The sequence below is a fragment of the Populus alba genome, chromosome 7, assembly GCF_005239225.2.
Source record: "Populus alba chromosome 7, ASM523922v2, whole genome shotgun sequence".
In the NCBI taxonomy this organism is placed as follows: Eukaryota; Viridiplantae; Streptophyta; class Magnoliopsida; order Malpighiales; family Salicaceae; genus Populus; species Populus alba.
The window spans coordinates 12,643,732-12,669,134 of NC_133290.1; the positions used below are offsets into that span (position 1 = coordinate 12,643,732).

A 25,403-nucleotide genomic window follows, 5' to 3' on the forward strand; every position below is an offset into this window, starting at 1 on the left:
CTTACTTTAGACTTTGCTTATCATCCTGTACGATAAAAAGATTGCAAGAAATATTCAAAAGAGAAGAAGAAAATGGCGCACCAATTAAATGTAAACAGAAATTAAATTAAATATTGATAACTATTTGGACTGAAATTTGAAAGGAATTATTGGCGCCCATTTGAAAATAGTACCTCCTCCTCCTCCCCTCCCCCTCTTCTTCTTCTTCTTCTTCTTCTTCATGTATTGTGATTAGTGGCTAGAATTGATGTGAATTTGTTTTGTTTTGTTATGCTGGACAAAAGCATCCATAAATTCATTTTTTAATTAAAGAAATAATTAAAGAGAATTTAAATCGAGCCTTCTCAGCCGTGCACGATTGCTTTGGCACGTCATGACTTGGTCTAATGACAAAAATTATTTGCTGGGTCTGAAACGATGACAAAAGGTATTGGCTAGCGGACAACTTGGTGCCTATTCAGGGCCTGGTGCTAGCTCAACTATTTTTAAGGAGCTTTGAACCTGCCTAGTTAGCATCCCTTCAACAAAAATCCTAGTTGCGTAGAATTGATTATTTTGTGTCCAAAACGTCACAGATGAACAGTTCTTCACATGCAGCTTGGCAATCAACTAGGCTATTTAATAAGTAGGTGGGGATAAAAATTTGAGATTAAGACATCTGTTTTTTTTTATGGTATCAGGTTTGAGCCTTATGGTTGCTAGTATGATGATCAATAGAGGCTTGCTTTATCATTAATTTTAGAGCTCGATGAATTAGTCGAGATATACGCAAGCTGATCCGGACATCCAGATTAATAATAATAAAAAAAGGCTATTTAATGGTTAATCCCGTGACGTTCCTTCATGCCATGAAAATTAGAGCAGAAGAAATGGTCTACATGTTCAAATAATCATGTTAAGAAGACGAAAACGAAGAAGAAGAACGTAGGTAGTGTTTACCTTACAAAAAAAAAAAAAAAGTGGTAGGATTTTTAATGATATGTGTACGTAGCCCGTAGTGGAGTAATGAATAAAAGAAATGGGATGTTGAAGACAAAAGGTAATTTTTTAAAAAATAATAATAATTAAGGTTTATGTACTAAAATGATTGAGTTGCTCTAAATGTCCCACAGAAGTGAAGGACTTTTTTATTTTTAGTTGACCACTTCCATCCCCTTCTAATTGGCTTTGTTAGGCTTCCAAATCCGGTTGGTCCTAAGGGACAATTGTCTTAATTTAAAAGCATAGGGTTTAAAGTTAAAATCTTAATTAGGATTTAGGAATAAATAATAGCAATTAATGTTTAAAAACAAATATTGACATAAAACACAAAAACAATTTAGTAATCCAATCTTCTCACTTGTAAGAAAAACTAGCTTAATTAAGAAAGAAAAAAAAAGGTATTAATATTAATTAGGGGTGATCATTCATGTAAATTGGATGGTAAAGGGCCATTTTGGGTTAATTAATTGTTTACTTGACCAGTAAAAAAATTCCATTGTTCAATTTTATCCGTCCCAATTAATCCAATAATTCATGTAACCCAATGTTTTTCAACCCATTGCCCATTGCATTAATTTATTAAGCTAAGCATCGTCGAAATCAATCAATATATACAACTTCCACCCATTCAACCATCTAGTAGGCAGCTCGGTAATAAGAGTTTGGGATTAAGGAATTTACTTCTGTGATCTCAAGTTCGAGTCTTGTGGTCGCTAATATGATGGTCACTGAAAGTTTACATAGTCGTTAACTTCAGGATCCATGGAATTAGTTGAGGTGCGCGCAAATTAGTCTGGACACCCATGTTAATCAATATATATATATACACACACACACACAACTTCCACTATCCTCATCACAGTTATTTTATCATCTAATTGCACATCACCACCAATTAACATGTTACTACCAGAGACTTAAGCATCCTATAAAATGAAAGGAAAATATGTACTTATAGATTATTTTATATTTTAAGAAATTCAAAACACAATTACAAATCATGATCATACTTGTTCATCAATTAATTCACTAGCAGTAATGCATACTTTTTTTTTTATTATTAAAGTGGGTGTTCAAATAAGCTTACACGAACCTCAACTAATCTCAAGGGCCCTGAAGTTAATGACCATGTAAGCCTCTAGCGGCTATCATATTAGCAACCACATGGCTCAAACCTGAGACTAGTATATAGGCACTAATGCATCCTTAATTAACCTATTCAATGTTCATTTTTTTCATAAGAATCATTTGAGATACATGAGAGTCTAACGAGAATCAGTAAGGAAAAATAGGTTAGACTAGCAGTATACTCTTGTTACGTTGCATGGCGTTTGTTTTTTTACGTTAAAAATGATATTTAGGTAGCTGAAACATGTTTTGTAGAAAGAGAAAAAAAAAATTATGATTTGACTCCTATTAGGTCAAATAAATTAGTTTTATGTTAATAAAATAATTAAAATATCATTAATTATTTGATAATGATAACTTGAAAAAAAGTATTGATAGCAACTATATCAAATTAACAAAAAAAAATGATAACAATAAATTTAAAAAAAATTACAAAAATAAGACAAACAAATAGAAAAGATGACATAAAAAATCACATCACAAGTAAAAAAACCAAACCATGTCAACCCACGTTAATTTTTCAAACTCATAACGTAAGGCATTAGATCAAAATCACCTTATCTAGAAAAAAACACTAAGCTTAATTTCCCACCAATTAAATATTGAACGATTAACTTGAAAAAAGAATATCAATTACACGAAAAGATTCAAAAAAATCAACAATTAAAAGACTAGGAATCAAAATTGAAATACAAAATAAATTTATTTTTTTATGGTAAAATTGAAATAAAAAAAGGACAAAAAAATCAAAAGAATGATGATCAAAACTGAAATAAAAAAAATTGAATGAATGTGAAATTAAAAACAAAATCAATTAAAAAAATGCCAAAAAGAATAATAAAAATGAGGATCGCATTAGATAAAAATAATATATAATAAATTTATATTAAATGATGATATTAAAAATAGATAAAACTTTTATAAAAGGATCAAGAAAAAAAATTAAAAATCAAAAGAATAAGAACTAAAATTAAAATACCAACAACAAAATAGGTCAAACTATAATTTTTTAGGGAAGATAAAAGAAGGGGGGAAATGAAAGACCCACCAGTGACAAATCAGACCACTATTGCTGACACGTGGCGCACCAACAGGAAAAAGAAGCGATGATGCTTCTAAAAACAAGATAAAAGGGTATTTTTTAACATTGGAAAGCAACACTCGCATCAACCGATGGGCGTAGGTGTTGAAGAGGGCGCATGTCACCCTAACCTTTATATTTTTAACATTTGGTCGATTAATAAATTGCCTCTTCTATCATCTGATAATAATAAAAAAAAAACATTGCAAAAAAAAAGAAGTTATTTTATTTTTTTATTTGATCAATTATCAAATTGTCTCTCAACTAATCTGATAATAACTAAAACCTTCATAAAAATACAAAACATATTACCTCTTAATGTTAATTTTAAACCTTTTGCTTTTAAGAGTACTATGGTTATTTTACTGTGAAGCAAAACTGGGAAAACACTGTTCAATGCACAGTGTTTTAACTCTGAAAATCCTTTCCCAGGTAGCTTTTGTTGATTAATTAAAGGTAGAGAACACGTTTAACATGGAAACAGCAAGATGTCAGGTAGTGTCTCCGGCAGAGAATCATGTGACCAAGCAAAACAAATTATCGAGGATAGTTCTCGATCCTCTAAAATATAGAATGAAGCCACTCCCTTTCCAAGAATTGACATACCAACTCCCTTTTCTTTTCTTTTTCCAAAACCTTTTTACATGCTAATGCCGTTGAGAATCAATATCTTTTTGAGTTCATGAAGATTAATTAGGAATCCCTCTTGTAAATTCTGATTGCTATGCTATGATTCATTTCTCATCTGGCTGCAAATTATAAGATACAAATATATATCATTTAATTTTTCATCTGAAATTTAAATTTTTAGTTAAGCTACTAGTTATTAACAAGAAGTAATTAAGAAGGGAAAATATTATTATTCCGAGTACTATTGATTGAAATATTACTTTGTTTTTTAGAAGAAAAAAAACTTACGTTTTTCTTTTTTAATATTATATTTATTAGAGATTGTGTAAACCTCACGCATGAACTTTCAATGTTAATGAAAACTCAAACTTAATCCAGGAATATAATGGGTAATTAAAAAAAATGAACAAAAAAATACAGGAATATAGAAATATAAATAAAAAATTAAATGGATGTGATACATGAGGAAACAAAGGTAATGAGATATAATTCAATGAAATTTAAAACAGCCCAACTTAAATTGTGTATAAACAGGAGATGGAATTTGAAAAATATTTTTCAAAAAACATAAAAAGGTGTAAAGAAGAGATATATTGGGAAAGAGATAATGAAAGTTCTTCTTTTCTTAAGCTTAATCTTTGTAAAAACATGGGGAAAACGAAAGATTTAGGGAGAAAAGTGTGAGATTTTACTATAATAAACACTTAATCACTTGAATTTTAAAGATTTGGTGAGGGAAAAGGAAGGAATTAGAGAGAGAAAGTTAGTGAGGTGAAGGAAGAATAAGAAAGCTTGAGAAATTTTGACTGGCTAGTTTTAGGAGTGCGTATTATTATGTAAAGTTCTCTAAGTTTATTTGAATCAGCTATTAAGATGTTTAATTGATTTTTGATTGAATTCTTAATTATTGAATTTAAGGTTTTTATGTGAGAATTGAGGGTTTTGTAAAGTTGATATGGGGTGATGTTGTTATGGTGGAATAACATTGAAATGATTTAAAATCATGAGTAATTAAATTGATAAGGTTTTTATCTAGGATAAAATTAATGATTATATCTAGTTGTTGTAAGATTGTCAAAGCATTTTGGATGAGGATTTTGTAAGATAAAAGTGTAAGATTGTGTTTTGATTTGTTAAGGGTGTAAGTAATATTGATGAGATGATTTATGATGGAAATCACAAGAAATGAATAATGAAAAATCAAAACCCTTAAGTTCGGTCAAACGAATAAAGTTAGGGAGTTTAGATAGTTGATATATAATTTTGTGACATTATAACTAATTATGAATAATGAAAAGAAATTGTGGGGAGAATTTAGGCAATTAGATGTTTTAAGAAATTAATTTAATAGACTTGCATGAGAGATAATGAAAGTTTTGGTTATGAAAAATGAGAATGTTTAGTTCATTAAGGGAATATACCAAGATTAAAATTGTTATAATGAAACCTGGTTATGGTTATTGAGTTTATAAGAATGGATAGTAATGAATTGCTCTTGTTTCAATAAGGGACACCTCGACAGATATACCACAAATTGGAGTAAGTACTGGGGTGTCACATACTAGGTAGACATTCTACACTTTGATATATTTAAATTGTTTCCCTTAAATTGTGTTAATTGTAATTTCTTTTGAAACACAAATCATGAATAATAAATGGAGTAATAATAAGGTAAAAGAAAGGAAAGAATTGTGAACTTGATTAGTTGTCCAAGATAATTTGGAAGCTAATGATATCAATGTGATACATTGATATCAGCATTTACTAAACAAAGAACTTGATTAGCTATTTTAGGATATGGAAGCTAATGATATCAATAAAATTATACTGACATTAGTGTACTACTAAAAGAATAGAAAGGAGAATGTCGAATGAAACTTGATTAGCTTTCCAAGTCATGAAGGCTAATGATACCAACAAGTCTTATTAGTATTGGTAATTACATGTACTTGTTTAGCCTTTTCCAGGATTATAAAGGCTAATGATGTCAATAAGATTATACTAGTGTCGACATTATGACATTATGTGAAAATTTGATTAGTTATCCAAGAAATGAAAACTAATGATAACATTAAAAATAATATCAGCATCCCATGAAAAATGACATTATGTCATTGAGATGATATTAATTTGGAATCGATATCAGCATTGATTTGGTTGACCAAGTTATGGGTGATAAAGGATATCGAGGTATTTGATATTAAAACTAAATTTGTATACAAGGTGTAATAGAAAGAAAAAGGTTTACTAAATTGAATTATTAAGATGAAATGATTTACTCTATTGGTGTTGAGGTTAAATAAGTAACTTTGATATTATAAGCTTTATTGTGTCTATATTTGCTTATAGGTTCGTCTCGTTTAAGACAAGAATAGCTATTTAGTTAAGACTGTATTTATTTGATTATAGATTAGGTAGAACTTTCTCTAAATAAAAAAACTAATGTAATTATAATTAATGTATTGTATGGAATTTTTTAGGACATTAATGTAAACATATATGTAAGTATCTTTACTTTGTATCATTTCATAAATATTAGCTAGTGTCTAATCAAGTATTATCAAATTTAAAGAATTTGGATCTATCTATATACATGATTATTAATGTCAAATTTTTAAATTCCATGTTTTATATATAATTGTATGTTAGAGAATTGTTATGTAAATATGCTTAATAAGTTGTGTTTATGAAGTTTGTTTGATGTGATTGTGATCTAGAATGACTGGATTCAAAGGTTGGAAAAATAATATACAAGTGTAACATGTTAAGTCAATAACATGGGATATTATTATTATTTTAGAGGAAACTTTGCTGAAATTTCAATAAGAAATAGAAAAATATATGGTATTTTCCATATGAAAATGTGTGTTTTTTTATAATTGATTGTTTTTTAATTTTATTTTTCAACATTAAGTTAATTGAGAATTGAGTACTTTTTACGAAGTTATCACAGTTTCATAACCCAGGTCATGGGTTTTACATGTAAACCTAGTTTGATCTAAGTCAATTTAATATATTGTCATTTTAATATTTTTAAAAAAATATGTTGTCTTAAATTTTTTTTAGTCAAGCTATTTTTTTTTTTTTTCGATTGTCAAGATTGTCATTGAACCTGTCAAGTTAATCAGGTCAACCTTACATTTTATTTTATTTTTTGAAAATATATTAACAATATCTAAATATTTTTTTAATATTTAAAAGAAAATTGATTCAACTTGCAATGTAGCATGTGTAAATGATATAGTATCTATCTAACCAGTAAGTCTCAATATTTAACAACACTTGTATTATTATATGTATGTGAGCTTAATTTAATAATAATTAAGAATGTAGTTGTCGATTCCTATAGGCAACATTATACCTTTCTTAATTATCCAAGGAATTTTTTGGGCAGTGTCTCATATGCATAACGTCTTGCTATATTTTCTCTAGCTAGTATTTAAATTGTCCTAATTATATAATTAAGCTAGATTCTGTAATCAAAACTACTGTAGCACATGTTTGCTACGTCATCAAACAACGTGAACCCAACAAATCGCGATGACTAATTTGCAATTAATATGTTAATTTCTTTTTCTTGGAATTGAAGTAACACGTCAATATATGTTAATTATATACTAATTAATTAATTGGATTGTACCCATAGTAATTAAGTTTTGATCTCGCTAATTAAACGATAGCTACGCCTATAATTACTTTCCCAAATATATATCAATGAAATGATCCCAATTAACTTCAGGTTAAAGATTTATTTTTCTTTTGTATTTAGGAAAAGGCAAGAAATCAAGAAGCACGGTTATTGTTTTTCACTGTCAAAACACGCATCAGCTATTTTAATTCTGATTTTTTATTTATCTGTATTTGTTGGTTTTTTATTTTTTATTATCTACTTTCTATTTTTAATTTATTATATTTTCTTTTATGTTTTTTTTTATCTTGTTTCTTATTACTTTCTAATTAGTCCTTTCAAAATATCAAATTCTTCAAAAATAATAACAATAATAATAATAAAAAAAAGGCTGTGCATAAAGAAAAGTAATGCCAATATATATATTGAATGGAGCCTTCTCGGCCGAGCACAACTACACACGATTGCTTTGACATGTTATTGCTTGGTCTAATAACAAAAATTCATTGCTGAGACAAGAACTGAAACGATGGCAAAGGACGTGGGCAGAAGACAATTTTAGTGCTTATTCATAGCTAGAGCTTCACTACTTTAAGGTGCTTTTAACACGTTATGTAATTCAAATAGATTACTGTTTTACGTTGGGATAATTTTTTTAATATATTAAAAAAAATTAGATATTGTTAATACTTTCTAGTAGAAAAAGAAAACCATATCGGAATTAATTCAATATAACTTGGTTGTCTTAACAGGTCTAAAAGCACTCTATATAACCAGTAAAAATATAATTTGACTTAAAATAAATATTAAGGTGAGATTTTTTTAATAAGCATTGAGATAACAACATATTGGATTAATTTGGGTTAACTCGGATTAACTTATCAATCCACATATCAAGTCATAAAATCACAATAACCTTATAAAAAGCAAATCAAAATAAATTTCAAAGATCAAATTCTAATAAACTCAATGTTGAATGATGAAACTAAAAAAATCAATTACATAATAACCTAAAAAATAAACCTAATCAACCCGGCTAACTTGTCATACCCGCAACTCGTATCATGAGATCATGGTAACCCAATAGAAAATAAATTATAAAAAAATTATAAAACACAATGTTAAAAGAGAAAATTGAAAAAAAAATGATTAAAAAAACATAAAAAAATAACTCAAGTCAACTAAAGTTAACCCATTAAATTTGTGGTCTGAGTCATGATATGGAGATAACCTCATAGAAAGTTGATCAATACAAATAATGAAACCTAATTCTCGATCAACCTAATATTAAAGAAAAAACTTTAAAAAAATTAGAAAAAATATAAAAAAACTCAAGTTACCTGAATTAACTCATCAAACTTGCAGTCTAGTTCATGAATTTGAGAGAACCTTAAAAAATAAAAAATAAAATATAAAGTTCAAATTCAACTGAATCTAATATTAAAGAATAAAATTAAAATTAAAATTAAAAAAATAATAAATTAAAAGAAGACAGGAAAGAAAAAACATAATGTTACGTGAAGAGAAGTACATTAAATTTTATTTTTATTTTTTTTGTTAATGTTATTATCAATGCTAATATATACCTACCACTTGCTAGCTAGCATCCCTTCGACCAAAATCCTTGTTGTCTAGAATTGATTTTTTGGTGTTCTGAAACGTCACAGGTGAACAGTTCACATGCAGGATTTGGCAGTCAACTAGGTTATATAATGTTCAGTCCCGTGATTTTCCTTCATGCAATGAAAATTACAGTAGTACATATGGTCAACAAATTCATGTTCAAAAGAAAGAAGAAGAATCAGCGAGAGAGGAGGTAATGTTTTCAATGCTATGTGTGGAGCTCGTGGTGGAGTTATGAAATAAAAGAAATCGGATGTAATTGGAGACCAAAACATTCTCTAAAAAAAATTATTATCAGAAATTAGCAATAAGTTCACTTTTAATAATTAAAAGGCCCACAAGTTCTATCAAAATATATATTTTTTGACCAACAAGTTCATATTTAAACTCTTTATTTTAAAAAAAATAATTCATTAACCTCCTAATCAGTTAGTCTTATCAAGAGACCATCCTCTTAATTTTAAACGAGTAGGGATTAAAGTTAGTTAAAATCTTTATTTAAGAACATATCAATTATAATATTAAGAAATAACAATTATTAAATTTAAGAATAAAAATTTAACATAAATACTAAATTAAGAACATAATTCAAGTTCTCAAGATCTACCGAAAAAGATTTAATTAAACATGCAAATCACTCATTACTCGAATATTTTCAATTTTTTTTACCCAATGGAGATTAGATAAATATTCAGGTAAACTGGTAATCAACTCCCACCTTTCTCTCCAGATCAATGCTTACAGCAAAAAACTCTCTCATCATCTTCCACCTGACCCTAACTTAATTTTCTCGGGTGCATGAAGGGAACCTTCAAGGGATGGCTTCCTCTCCTTAATTTCCACCTAATTAGGGGAAACCTTGTTCCCTGGCCCTCCTATGGAAATTAGGTTAAACTCTGTGTTGGTGATAGAATCATGCCAACTGTACTATAATAATAATAAAATGTCTAATCAAGCATGTTATCGTGTTCATCAACTGGATTAGTTTATATTAAAATTCTTTCCGATTGCATGGCAATTGGCACTAAGCGGAGGAAACACTTGGCCCCTCTCGACCAAACCCTATGGGAGTGGTTTCCTTTTCTATGCGTATTCATAAACAAAACCTCCTTTTGTCTTTTCGCGACCCTTTCTGCCTCTATTTCTCAGCCGTTTGCTGGTGGTTTTGTGACTGCCTGGTTTGAAGCCATTGTTGATGGTTTTGTAATTGCCCAGTTTGGGAAGGATGATGAAGGGTTTCTCGAACCAATCATTTATTCTTTATGGAACATATAACTTATTATTTATTATTTGACACAGAATTTGCACGAATTTCTTGGAATGATTTGGTTGTTTACAAGTCATTTTCCCTAATGAAACGGTTTGGTATGTTGCTCAAATTCTATGATCATTTCTATTTTATTTTTTTTAACATAACACTAGCTTGCAATAGAATTCATTTAAAACTGATGTAATTATTAAACAAAATATCTTAGAAGATAAAATTAAATATCGAGTCATGAAGATTTTCATATAATTAACTACACTGAAAAGGGTGTGAATATTTAAATTCTAAATGGCTAAAATCTATTTGATACTTTCTTATATAGGATGGTGGTAGTGGTAACATAGAGACAGTGATGGTGGTGGAGTTGGTGGTGGTTTTAGGTTGTGTAGCATCGATGATAACGTCGGAGTAATCCTTGCAAACAAAGAGCAAATTTTGTTTCGTTGTTTTAAAAAAAACCAAACCGTCTTCAAGCTTTACGTTGAATCATGGCTGTTCGAAGAAAGATATTGATGATGTTCAAGATAAGACAGAGGCTGGTACTAATTTTGAAGTCTTTGAAACTCTCTTGGGTTGGTGATCAGGAGAAGCAATGGTAGGGGCTGGAGTTTTGATTGTTGATTTTCAGTCTTCAATCTCTCATTTTATAATATTTGACAGAAAACACTTATCACCCTTTTAATTATTAGAGATAGTAATGAGACTTTTTGTAAATTAGAAGGATTAAACATAAAATTATACAAAAGAAAATGATTTTATAAAAAAAAAAATTTGCTATTTTTCACTTTACACGTGGCTTATTTTTTACCGCATATTTTTCACTTCTTTCTTTTTTTCACTTGGTAAAATGTGATTAATTTTATCTTGCTTTTTTCAATGAGACTAAAGTCAAGAAAATTTCCTCTCCAGCATTATCATTAAAAGCTAAAAGAGGATGGTAGTTTGCACAGTGATATCACTATAGATACTATGCAGTAGCAGTCTTGTAATTTCTTAAAAAATCTTCTATTACGGTGAGTTCTTAATTTTGTTCTTTATTTTCTTTTTCTTTTCGTATTTAATAATCATGGGTGTCTAGACCAGTTTACGCATATAACAACTAATCCCGCAAGACCCTAAAATTAACAATTAAGTAAACCTTCAATAACCCTAAAATTTCTGACACTTAACTGATAATCTTTGAAAAACAAATCTCAAACTTGACTAATTAAATTATACTACTCATAATTTTCTTTATTCTCTTTTGATAAGGACCGTAGCAATCTACATACAACAATGTCTAAGCATCCTCCATAGATAAGAATTTTTGTTCCCCTTTTTTTAATCGGTAAACAAATGGCTCTTGATGATAATGCTATAATTTGAATCATGCTTGGCTTTACAATTTAATTTATACCATTCAAAATACTATTATTTAATTCACAGGCAGAAAACTAATTAATTTTAAATTATTAAGGTAGAAAATAAATGTTGATAAATATATAAGGATAAAAATACCCTTAATTAAAAAAAATAATCAAATATATTTTTATCATAACTTTTCTTTAAAACTAAAAGTTACCTTAACCTTTTTAAGAATTCATTTGTAAAGATTAATAGTAAGCCATTGCAAGATGGCCCATCAAAATGGTAAATAGAGCCCTATTAGTCTATCAAAAAGCCCATGACATGTTGTTTGGCTTCGAAATTTAAAGTGGCATCTACCTGCCAGCTTCTTTTAAAAACAAAAAACTAAAAAACAAACACTACGTCCGTTGCATTCTTCTTTCTGAACCATTCATTCCTTCATTTCACAAACAAAGCTCACAAAAGGTAGAGTAAATATTTGTCGTCGTCGTCGTAGAGCGAAGGAAGAGATATGTATTGGGGGGGGGGGGGAATGGTGATAACGGAGATTAATTAGGATTCGGAAGTTTGGATTCTCCGTGGAGACCTAAGCTTATATTACTCTTATTTTCGTTATCAAAATCTTAAATCCATTTCTTGTAGCCGCTGTGCTCGCACTCTCTTCTTAACTGGTACTTCTCTCCAAGTTTCGCTTCTTCTTCTTTTTTGGTATGGTCTTACAGATTATTTATTGTCCCTTGACAGAAAGCGGGAGTGTTTATGCCACCGGTTGTAATGATTTTGGACAGCTTGGTGAACTTCTACGCTCTTAGGTATGTCATTCCGTCCAGTCTGCTATCAACATATGATTAGTGTAATCTAATATGTTTTCAGAATTATATATCATGTCCTGTAACTCACCTAAATGATTTTTTTACATTGCACTAGAGCAACAAGGTTATTGTTTGTGTCTTATTACCGGAACCATTTATTTCGGTTAATGGTTTAAATTAATGGGTTGAATTAATTTTTAAAAAAAGGTATCTAAGCCTTATTATCAAGCAATCACGAGTTTCATTTGATAAAAATTAAACAGAATAAGTGAGGTGAACTGTACACCTACGGCTCAAATGAAATCGGTTGTCTTTGTATCAGGTATCTATATTCCCTTTTATCAATCTTACAATGTTGGCTGCTTCATTGATTAATGTCAATGTTGTTCACGGCATTACAGATGAAAGTTTGGATTGTTGAACTCTGACATCTTCATTGGATAAAATATGTTTTGTTGACAGTTCTACCAATGTCTTGCATTTACCGGAACAAGTTGAAGGCCCTTTTTTGAGATCTTCTGTTGACAAGGTTTGTACATTATATTGTTGTTTTTTGGATAAATATGCTATTGGAATACCTTGTTACATTCTGACTCAGAAATTAATTTAAAGGGTGTTACTTTGACTTGTGCTCCTTTTCCAAGCAGGGATAGGATTTCTAATATAAATTCTAAGGTTAGATTCTTATATTTAGTTGTTTTTTTTATGAAAATTGTGTACTTCCAGGAATCTTGTGGTTGGAAGCATACAGCAGCGATTTCAGGTAATATATGTTTTAGTTTGAAATTTAAATGTAAATCTATTGTTTCAGATAAAGATTTCGGACTTTCTCATCATAATGTTCCATTCTGTTGACAAATTGTAAGGATATATACATGCTACTATTGTCTCAGAGATGTTGAGAAATTAAGACATAGAAGATGTGGTTAAGTTGTTAGACATGGAAGCAGTGTAAAATGTCTTCTATAAGCTGCATACCACGCTGGCCTTCAAAATCATTTCCCTGTTTGATATAACATCTATGTAATACTTAGAAAGTAATTTTCTCTTGGGAAACCAGAATTTAGCATGCTGCATGTTTGTATTCTATGCTACCCATATCCATGTTTGCTGCTCCCACATATTGCTTTAGAAGCATCGATTGATCCATCTTCAATTGCTTTTAAGTTCTAAAGTCAAAAACAAGAGGCATGAGGTAGAAAAGTTGTAAAGAAATAACCATCAAGTGGAAGCTATTTTTTCCATTTTGTTGAAATGAATACTTCTCTGCTTGCAGTATATGATTTTCATGTTGAAGCCATGCACTACGCATTGTATGGTGTAGATAAGTTAATCAAATAACCTGAGTTTAGCTATTAACATTCAGAGGGCAATGTTTCCCTGGGGTTTGGGAGGTTGCCATGGACCATTTCTGAAGATGGGCGTTCTTCTGGTGGACAATTGGTTTGTATCGTCTTCTGATGTAAACTATGAAATTACTTTCTTCCAATTAGTTGTTGTGAAATGCTTGAAAACATCATTTTGAATATTAATGCCCCATAATGTGCTAAAAAACAGGTCCCTTTTTTTTCTTTTTTGAGAAAAATGAAAAAAGATACTTACACTACTGTTAATTTTGTTTTTCTGTCGGCCACCAAAGACCATGCGTGGTAAGTAGAAGATGGTCGACTGTGATACATGAAACCATTATGCAATGCTGCAATGGATCGCCAATGGCGATGGTGCCATCGATTAGTACCAAGTTTGAAATCATTTCTGCATAATTAAGTCTGGATTATTCTTCTTCTCTCTTGCTCTCAATTTTTTGCTTATTGTGAAATGATTAATCTTACCACTCTACAAATAATATTAGATACTAACATGTAGTTCTGAACCTGCAACATTAAATGTTTAAGAACTTTTAGTTGATATGAACCACTACCTTTCAATTTATTTCAATGAGATTGTGGTAGATGCAGTATTGGATTTTGCAAGGTAGCATCAAAGTTTCATCATGCATGGTTTTCTGCTATGGTGAAAACACAAAAAATCGCTTCAAAATGTTATTCAAACCAAACATAGAATGTTCATAGATTCATTGAACCTTTAGAACGTTATCATTTTTCATACTGATGTATAAATAAATCATTCAGTTTCTGCTGACATTCCTTTTTGCAGCTCCAAGAGGCATGCAATTCTTTATTTGCCTTGAAACTCTAGGAATGATTCAAGCTCGTTTTGGGGCGAAACAAAGAGGTAAAGAACAGGAGAGTGCCATCAAACCTGCTTTTTAACTGTCTCTGGGCTCTCTGCTACCTTTTCTTTATTTTTATTTTTCAAAGAAAGCACCAACGACTCCACCATATGGTAAAATTATTTTAATTATCTAAACAAGCAAATGACGTTTCTTAGAGATGTGTCCATGTCAACGTAGCTCGAAGATGTAATGACTGGTTGGATTTTTAGGTTTATCTCTTGTCAAAAAATATTCTTGAAAAAAAAAAGGAAAGGAAATATCAAAACCAGATTCATTTAAGAGCCTAGACTTCGATTCAGAAGCTTGAGCTGGTCAAGCCCCTCGACACGTTTTGTCAGGCTCCATTTAGAGCCGAGGTAGGCTGGGCCTCGATCTATTACTTTCTTCATCCATGAATCATCTTACAGCCTAGCCTGATCCAATGTATGAACAAGTTGGACTCCAAAAAGAAGTTTGTCATCACGTCCCTAAATCACTGCTGTAAAAGATGTGTCAAATTATTAAATCAAATTCTTATTTTTTATATAATTTTTTTAAAATTTTCTGATATTATTTTTCACTCATTTGATGAAAATTACCTGCTAATCGCATACAATTCCTTTTGATTGATCCTACTGATATATATATATATATATATATATATATATATATATATATAGATTCATAAAATGCATTCTTGTATTGTTTATTAATTCTATTCACATCACATATAATTAAAAATAGCATGCCCTATTATCATACTAAAAATAAAACAGGACCATGAATAAAACTTTTGTTTATATAATGTACTTTACATGTCCATAAGGTATAAATAGAACATTATAATAAACAATAAGACTCTTTTTCTTATTTATTTTATTGTTTTAAGAAAGACATGGAATTTTGTTCTGAAAATATATGATACCAAAAATATATTTTCAATTTCTAACTATATTAATAAATAAATTGTTATAAGTTTTTTTTAGTGATTATTATTTTGTAAGAAATCTAATTGTAAACCGTCATACACATGCATAAAACATATATATTTATATATTAACTACTTACTAGTTTCTGTCTGTTTTTTTTATTTATATACAATCAAAATTTAATTATTCGTTTTTACAATCAACATACTAAATTAGTTACAAATTATCAAATTCCATATGAAACCATTCAAATTTTTTAAACAAAACATCTTAATTTAATAACATGCCAAAATTATTTACTTATAAATAATTCAACATAATATATTAAAAAATATTTTAAAAAATAGTTGAATTAGACATGCGGGTATATATGTCAAAACCTAGTGGTAAGAAACTAGTTTATCCGTATGCGCTTTCACTACGAATTAGAAATAAAATTTTTGAAACATTAAAAAATAAAAACATTTAGTTTGTCAAAAAATTTATGATATTTTCATTAAACTTAGTATAATAGTTTGAACTTGAAAAATTATTACTCTATTCTTTTTATTGATATTTAGTTAACTTATCAACCCAGTAATCTAAGTTTTGTACTCCATTAAGTTAAGGTAGTTTTTATTTTATTATATCATAGAAAATATCAAGATTAATTTATCATCAATTTAATATTAAATAATGATAAAATTTAATAAAAACACCGCATTAAATGATAGTGAATGGGCAACAAGAAAAACCAAAAGATATAAAAACAAATTTCAAAAAACCTCTTTGATTACTATTTAATTAACATGTTAAACTCGCAACCTGGATTATAGACATTACTTAATCAATTTAACTTTTCTATTTATTATATGATAAAGATTATAAAAAATAATTTATAATCAACTTAATAATAAAGAATGAAATTGAAAAATAAAACCACTCTAAAATGATGGACTTAAAAAATATAATTAAAATAAAAGTTCAAACAAACAAAATAACTAACAAAATAATTATTATATACAATAATTAGGCTAGGCTTGGTCTAAAAAGCCAAGCTTGACCTGCGCATCTAACCCATCTTTTTTTTTTTTTTAACTTTATATACAAGATGGACTGCCTCTTCCTTTTTCAGAAAAAAAAAAAACAAAAAACAAAAACAAAAAAAGAGACACACCTATCGCAACTTGAACTCGACACCTTACAGATGCCCTGCGTGCCTTAACCAACTAAACTAAAACACCTCTTTGCTTTAAGAATTTTAAAATAATATATTAACCTGTTTTTATTAGTTGAGAAAAACAAATAGCATCCTTAAGGGCCCATTTACGCACATTTTCAAAAAAATTAATTTTTTTTAAAATTAATATTTTTAAATCTTTTCAATACGATGATATTAAAAATAATTTTTAAAAATAAAAAAATATCATTTAATGTATTTCTAAATAAAAAGCACTTTAAACCGTAATCGTTATCAAAATCTTAAACAAGTTTTTCTAAAATTAATAACCTCATGTTATTTTTACACGGCAATTACCAAGCTAAGCTTGAAACTTGTAATCAAAAGATTAAGAAAGATAATTTAAACTCAGTCTCAACTAAAAATAGGTAATGCAAAACTACATTATAGTTTGAAAGAATCCTGTCCTTTCTCGTGTATTTTCACGTACAAGGTAGATACTTTTTTCTTTTTTTTTTTCTTTTTTCTTTTTTTTTTCTTTTTTTCTTTTTTCTTTTTTCTTTGAAAAGTCGGCAACGGTTACGACACATAATGGGACCACGTTAGTTTTGTTGGATAGGAAATTTAATTACACCATAAAGGCACGTATGCAAAGAGGACAGAATTGTTTTTTGTGAAAATCTGCATTTAGCAGGAGAGGACCTTGCCTTCTAAAAGAATATCTTTTTGGCTCATGTCGCAAAAAGTTTTTTTTTTTTTTTTTAAATACATCAATTTAAACAGGGTAGAATTACTCCTTCAATAATGTTTTTTTTATTTTTTTAAATTCTAATTTTACATAATTTTTAAAATTGAGTATAACAACTACACTCATCTCACATTCTTAAGTTAACATTAATAATTGGATAAAAAAATATTGAGTTTACTAACATAAAGATCTAATTAGCTCTTCAATTTTTGTTCAAAAATCTCAAGCGTCGAATAAGTTTATTCAAGGAAGTTTTATACCTTTCAACATAAATAGGGTTGTTTGAAAGTGTAATTGCAGTTGTTTTTTAAAGTACTTTTTCACTTAGAAATACATCAAAATAATATTTTTTATTTTTTAAAAAATTATTTTTGAAATTAGCATATCAAAATGATCTAAAAATATCAAAAAAATTTATTAATTTGAATTAAAATTTTTTTTTTCAAAAACACTTTTGAAATGCAAAAATAAACAACGGGTTAAGATTTCATTTTAATTCATGAAATGTACATACATAGTCTTACCATTAAATAAAAAGAACTTATTGGTGAAATAAAGCATAAGATTTTCTACTCATTCAAAATCTAATACACTCATCTTTGTTGGTGTTTTTCTCCCTTTGTAATTAAATATTCCTAATTATTTTCAATCTGAATACAAAAAAAAATATTAAAAAAAAAATATTGATTAATAATGTTGAAGTTTTCTATAAATTAAGATATGTGATTAATTGTTTTGTTGATTTGTAATGGCTTAAACTTGTTAGTACACATGGAATATAACCCATTAAATACATATAAACAATAAAGTTCAAAATTTCTTTCAAATATCAGGTTATAATTTTGTAATTTTTCTTCCATTTTTTAGTTTTGTCATGTTTATATATATTCGAGTGTCTAGAAAAAAACACGCACATATCATGCACACATTAAAAGGCCGTTTTGTATTATAATAATGGTTATTTTTTAAAATATTTTTTTGTTTGAAAATACATTGAAATAATATATTTTTTTAATATTAGCATTTCAAAAAATATAAACATATTAAAAAAATTTAATTTGAAATAAAAAGAAAAATAATAAAAATATTTTTTAAAAAAATACTTTTCAAACAAATATATTATGTTAATGTAACAATGTACATAATTCTTGTTTATTTTTGTATTTCAAAAATATTTTTTTAAAAAAAATTATTTTTTTTACTTTAAATTAATATATTTTTTATATTTTTAAATTATTGTGGTATATATTAATATAAAAAATAATAACTTGATATTTTGACAAACCCTTGTATAATAATAAGTGTAATCATGATACGATGAGATAGCTATAAGGAAATTACCAAATGAGATCACAAATTACATCATCACAATCCATCATTAACACATAATTGCAAAAACAAAATACCTAGTTTTAAATCAATTAATATTTTAATATCCTTTAAACAAGAAATTGGAAAAACAAATAAAACCCTAGCTGAGCGGTCCCTACCCATGATCCCTAATTAATTCCAATCTTACACGTCACTCTCCTAGCGTACAAAACCCACAGAATCCACTTGCTCCTGTCTCCTCTTCTAGCGGGACCACTCCACAGAACTCCTCTCTCTGCATTAAATACTGTCACGTGGCGGTCGGTGCCTGGATCATGGAATCCGACCCGCCGAACTGTTTGGACATTTTGACCGCTGATTTTTTTTTTTTTTTTTTTTATAGCAGTAATTTCTCTGTCTTCCTCGTTATTCGGGCTATTTTTATTTTTCCTCGGCCCCCACCCTAGGCTCCCGCTGACACCGACATGTCGGGTTTCAAGGTAGTCTATTTGAAGCCGTTAGATCTTGAGGTTGAGCGGCTGGGATTTTATATTCCTTGAAACGCCGTCTTTGCCATGACGTGTTTCTAGGAAGAAATTGTTTCATGTCTCTGCTTTGCCCTAAATAACAACTCTGTAAAATGTTTTTATTATTTTTTTTCTTGGTAATAAAAAAAGATAGTACCAATTAATAACTACAGTCTAGACAGGTTCATTATTATGTATTTGGACCGAGAAGAGGTCAGTCAACGACTCAAGCAATTCCTCTACGTGGGCAGTAACCTAATCAAGAAAAAAAAAAAATCTTAATTCTCCAGCTTTACGTGGAATCGAGCTTTGAAAATTGTAGTTAATTTATACCAAAACCATGAAAGCAAAGATTTCAAGTTTCAAATGTATTGAATTTCCAGAACCATGATTTACATAGTAGCTAATATCTTTTTCTGAAAATTTTAAAAAAGTCTTACAAATTGCATGCATCAAGATATCTCAAGATGATTTTAATTCACGTACGATATTTATGATATCTTACAAATTGCTGAAATAAGCAGTGGTTGAAGAAAGTGTTTTGATTTGTGGAGTAGTTGAAAGGGGACGGCTTGAAAGAAAATGACAAAGGGAAATTTTGCCAGAACTCAAGAACAGTTTCAATTTGTGAGACAAATAAAAAAATTCCCTTTGAAATATTTGTAAATCAAAATGGGTATAGAGAAGAAAACTCAGAGCTGTGATGAGAAAATTAAGAAGAAAATAAATAATACTGGCCCCATACATAATTAATCATATATGAATGAATGAATTATGATGAGTCAGGCTGGCTGGCCGTGCGGGTATTGGACAGTACAGGAAGAGTTGAAAGAAAGAAGGAAAGTGGGGATAGGTAAAGCTAAGAAAAAATAATAAGGTAATGATGATAGAATCTCATTAAAGCCATACTTGTCTTCTGTCCTGACTAATTTATTTTAACTCCCCATTTTTGTCTTCACCTCTCTGTCTTCTCCATGCATGCTCTATAATTAGTTAATGAATAATGACGATGATAATACCAAATAAAAAAACAGTGCACTAATAGTGTTTTAATGCTTTTTAAATTTTTAAAAATGATTATGAGAATAATTTGGGAGGAAGCTGGTCGTAGCATGTAACAGGTCGGGTGATTTACCGGTAGTAACAAAACTAGTATCAGAATTCAGACATGCTGACTGATGACCTAGGAAATGTAAGAAATTAATTGGAGTTACATGCTTTTTGGCGTTTGTAGGGTGTGGATGCAGGCAGCTGTTTTAGCTATAGGTTTGTCTTACCTTTTCTTTCTTAAATAAAGAAAGAAAACAAGGATCTCAACACTGATTAAAACCCCCTTTTTCCCAATTTAAAAGTTAAGCAGTTTATTTTTTTAGCCTCTTAATGCAGGAATTAACAATAATAATAATAATAATAATAATAAAGACAGGGAAAGAAAAACAGAGAGAGACTCGTAACACTATGCTAGAGTACATTGGTAATTACAAGACAGCACTGTAGAGGCAGTAGCAAGCACGGCTACCTTTGTCTTTGCTTAATTAAACTGCCATATTTTCCTCACTCAGACACAAAAGAAAAGGGCCATCTTGGATTAGGAATTAAGAACACAGCCCGTTTTCTTAGATTTCTTTTTTGATATTAGTATTTCAGTCTCTCTCTCTCTCTCTCTCTCTCTCTCTCTCTCTCTCTCTCTCTACTCTCTCTGCTTTTATATACACTACACCACTATATATACAAGTCAAAACACCATAAGGGTTAGGCTTTCTATGCAGGGGAAGAAAAGGTGTGTGGGTGTGTTGAGGGGAATGTTGGCTGGCTCGAAGCTTAAGCAAAGAGTTTCCTAACATGAAACAACTGTTAAGGCTTCGGACCAGGCTTCATTCCCCTCAAACATGCAAGCTTATGTTATGCATTTCATGTGCAAATTCATCAGTTATTCTGTTACATCTTTCTCTCTCTCTTTGTTTATTAGAAGATATAGCATGAGTTCAGTTTCGTGAGGGTTAGGTTGAGAGGAATGTTGTCTGGCTCGAGGTCATTGAGGCCATGATTATACAGACATGCCATTACCTGATGACAGCCGAGAAAATTCAAAGTCTGTGTGTATCTTGCACCTCGATGATTCTCGGACCAGGCTTCATTCCTTCCAACAAACATTTGCTACAATTTCTTTGCTTGCCATCTCATGAGTCTCCTCACTACAATTCCATAATATCAACTTCTGGTGAAGTTCTCTCTCTTTAACTTGTTTACTGTTCTCTTGTCTCCACGGTTGCAATTATGTGTGTACATCAGTACATGGGAATCTGAAGGTCTATCCATGTAATTTTTTTTGTCTTCTGATGAATATCTATGTCTTTATTGTCTTCGGTTGTAATTTCTACAGGTTGCTAGCTTAGCTTTTCTTTAAGTTCCATCTCAGCTATGTGGTCACCACTCCTAAATACAACAAAGGTAAGCTTATATAGCAACTATCTCCCACCTTAGATGAGCATAGCATCTCTCTCTCTCTCTCTTCAAGAAAAAAAAAAAAACACAGACAGAAAATCATACAGTAGTTTCTTGATTATTCCTTACTTAACATGATATAACAGAGATTTAAGAGAATTATTTTCTCTAACTCAGATGTGGGATCTAGCTAGCCATGAATGCCTCCATTTGACGTGGACAAGATAGCAGGTGCAGTGAAAAGCCATTGGATTTTGAAATTGTTAGCAGGAGCCTAGGTAAAACCTACACTTTCTTCCATAGAGTCCAAAAGGCAGCCTTCTATATAGCCTCAAGTTTAATACCGCTCCCTTTTAAGAATCTAAGGTAAGGGATATGTTAGGAACATGCAAGAAAAGACATCCATCTGTTTCTCTTTCCTAGTAAATTAATGTGTGCATTCCCATGCAAACGATTATATCAAATTAGAAGCAAATCTTCAGTAACCAGGTAGATGCTGGATACATATGATCAGTTACCCTAAATAGCCCGTGATTATATAGCTTTCAAATGGTTATATTTCGGTCCCAATTTAGCAACTAAAATTAGACTATTGTTCTATGTGTCTTTGCTCAGAAAGATGATGTGGGCTATGACTTATGAACTAAGCTTAGCATTGAAACGTAACTGTTGCATTTGTTGCGGGGCTTTGTTTTGTTGTAAGAAGTTAGCATTTAAGGGCTGAGTCATGAAAAATACTGAATTAAAAGATTCCATTCGTAGATGTTAACAGTTAACAAGAGAAGCAAGGCAGCTAGCTTCTCGGTTATCATAGATCCTTATGATCAACTTTTTTGTTGCCATTAACTATTTATGACCCAAAAAAACCTGCATATTATATGACAACGAAAAACTTTACTGGAAGAGAGAGAGAGAGAGAGAGAGAAGCACAGAGAAAATGGTACTGGAGTGCATTTATGACAAGGGCTTTTGAGTTGTTGAAAAAATCAGATAATTATACTATCCTTGGAAAAGCTAGCTAGCTCACAGATTTCAAACATGGCAGGGTCTTCTCTTGCTTGTCTCTCTCGTGGAGGGAAGGTCCAGATATTTTGGCTTTTGAAAAGCCAACGTCAATTTCAATTTTCCATTAGAGAGAAGAGAAGAGAGAGGAAGGGAGAGTTAATGACGACTATCTGACGCTTCTTGGGAAATGTAACGAGATAGAGATGGCATTAATAGATGGATAGACATGGTATTGTTCCACCAACATCAATCTCCCCTGTTTGACAGCTTCATCATCATGTATTTATTATTATCGAGTACTTCGACACCAGCTAGCTCTGATGGCTACCTTGTTAGGGTTCTGTAGTGTTACAGTGTTGTGTGAAAGTAATGTGAAGCTATTTGTGGCACAGGAATATACCACCATCTTCCAAGCTTTGCAGCTATTGCAAGGTAAATGGCGACCTGAGTACTTATAACATGGGGTGTTTTATAGTTTTTTTTTAAAAAATATTTTTTATTTTTAATATAGAAAATAATAAAAATAAATAATTTGAAATAAAAAACTAAAAAAAATTAAATTTATTGGATTTAGAGTTTATTAATTATACATAGTACAGAAAACAAATTTGTTGTAATCAATCAAGTGATATATATATATATATATATATATATATATATATATATATATATATATATATATATGATTAAACCCACCCAAGATTAAGCCCCTGGATGGCAGGTCATCATGTTGACAACTGATTTTATAACTAGTAGCTACTTACTAAATTTCCAAGATCATTCTCTTTTTCCTAAATGATTAGTGGTAACTAGTCTATTTTCTCATGTTTTTTTGGCATGGGTTGAAAAAAAAAAAGTAAATAAATATTAAGAGCATAAATAAATTTTTAATAGTATTATTAAACATAACCAAGTAAGTTAATGTTGAAACCTCTTAACTTAATTATTTGTCTAACTCAAGTTTTCAATTAAACTATATGAGTGTTAGCTTGATTTAAGTAATTGATTGATTTTATTTGTTTGAATGTATTCTTGATGATCGGTAAAAATATACACCAACTTAAAAAAAAAAACTTCAAGATGAAAACAATTCTTATAAAAAATATTGAAAAATAACATTATATCAACCCTAGTCCCCTCGCGACTTAATTCATGGACTCTATTAGGTTTAATAGCTTTTTTATAAATTATTTTTAGTTAATTATATGATAAAAATAAATGCCCATAAAATTGAACACCAACTTAAAAATAAACACTTACTTGAGACAGTAATAACCCTATAGAAAACAAATAAAAATTAATCATGCAGTCTATTTCTCAACTAATCTAATATTGAAAGATGAAAAAAAAAATTAAAAACAATTAAAGGAATAAAAAAAAGTATATTCGGTCGGTGGGTAAGCTCGTCAAATATGTGAGCCCGGTTATGGACCATGCTGGGATTATAATTTAATTTTTTTAAAAAATTATTTTTATTTAACCATATAATAATAAAAATGGACGATTGCAGAATCAGACACCAACCCAATATTGAGGCTTTTTTTGAGACTGCGATAACCTCTAAAAAAACAAAAAAAAACAATTATGAAACTTAATTCCCAATTAATTTAATATTTAAGGATGAAATAAAAAAAAATTAAACTTGTCAAACCCACAAACCAGGTTAACCAACTAAACATGTGAATAAACCAATGGACTTTATTAAATTTAATAACATAACTTTTCTCTGAAGTTATATTTTTATCTATATGAGAAAAAATAAATAATAAAAAAGTCAAATTCAATTAAAAAAAAAAAAAACACCTCACCAAACCTATAATATTTGGCAACCTGGGTTTCCCTCTAACCCCTAACCCTATAGAAAAACAAGATAAAAAAAAAAAGAAGTTATGAAGCCAAATTCTCAACTACCCTGATATTAAAAAATAAAATGAAAAAAAAATCATAACCAAGAAAAAAAAAATCAAAACATTGTAATCCATAATACAGTGGTTGTAGGTGAACAATGATTTTTCTATACCCTTTAGTTCTTGTTACTTTATAAAGTTTAATAACATGATTTTTCTCTAAAATTAATTTTATTTAACCATATGAGAAATAAATAGACCATAAAACATCAAGTTCAATTAAGAAAATAAGACATCCCACCAAACTTGTAAACTAGGGTAACTTGGGTTTCTCTAGTAACCCGTAAACCACGCTAACCCTCTAGAAAGGCAAAATAAAAGGAAATAAATTACAAAGTTAAAATTTTAATTATTCTAATATTAAAAATGAAATTGACAAAAGAATTTTAAAAAGAAAATCACAACAAAAACTCAATAACAAAAAAATAGAATGAAAGCAAAAGAAGAAAAAAACAAAATACTGTGAATTATTATTATAAATATGGGTGAATAGTAGTTTTATCACCATTTTTTTTTATTAATACAAAAAGGAGGAACATAATTTCTAGGTTTTTACGGTGCCATTGAAAGGGGCAGCTGGCACCCGTTTAAGATATTGTATAAAAACTTGACAAAATGAAATAATAAGATATTATACGATTATTATATAAAGAACTTGAC

At 29.4% G+C, this 25,403-nt stretch overlaps 2 long non-coding RNA genes across 2 annotated transcripts; both read left to right on the plus strand.

Moving 5' to 3' along the window:
* Positions 1–12,097: 12,097 nt before the first annotated feature.
* Positions 12,098–14,205, plus strand: LOC118043444 (uncharacterized). The gene is made up of 5 exons (XR_004686641.2): positions 12,098–12,356; positions 12,430–12,497; positions 12,960–13,026; positions 13,224–13,260; positions 13,774–14,205. It is a non-coding gene; the product is annotated as an uncharacterized lncRNA (long non-coding RNA).
* Positions 14,206–21,057: 6,852 nt separating this feature from the next.
* On the plus strand, positions 21,058–24,762 carry LOC118043445 (uncharacterized). Its single transcript, XR_012170293.1, has 3 exons — positions 21,058–21,607; positions 21,770–21,837; positions 22,009–24,762. It is a non-coding gene; the product is annotated as an uncharacterized lncRNA (long non-coding RNA).
* The last annotated feature ends 641 nt before the right edge of the window (positions 24,763–25,403 follow it).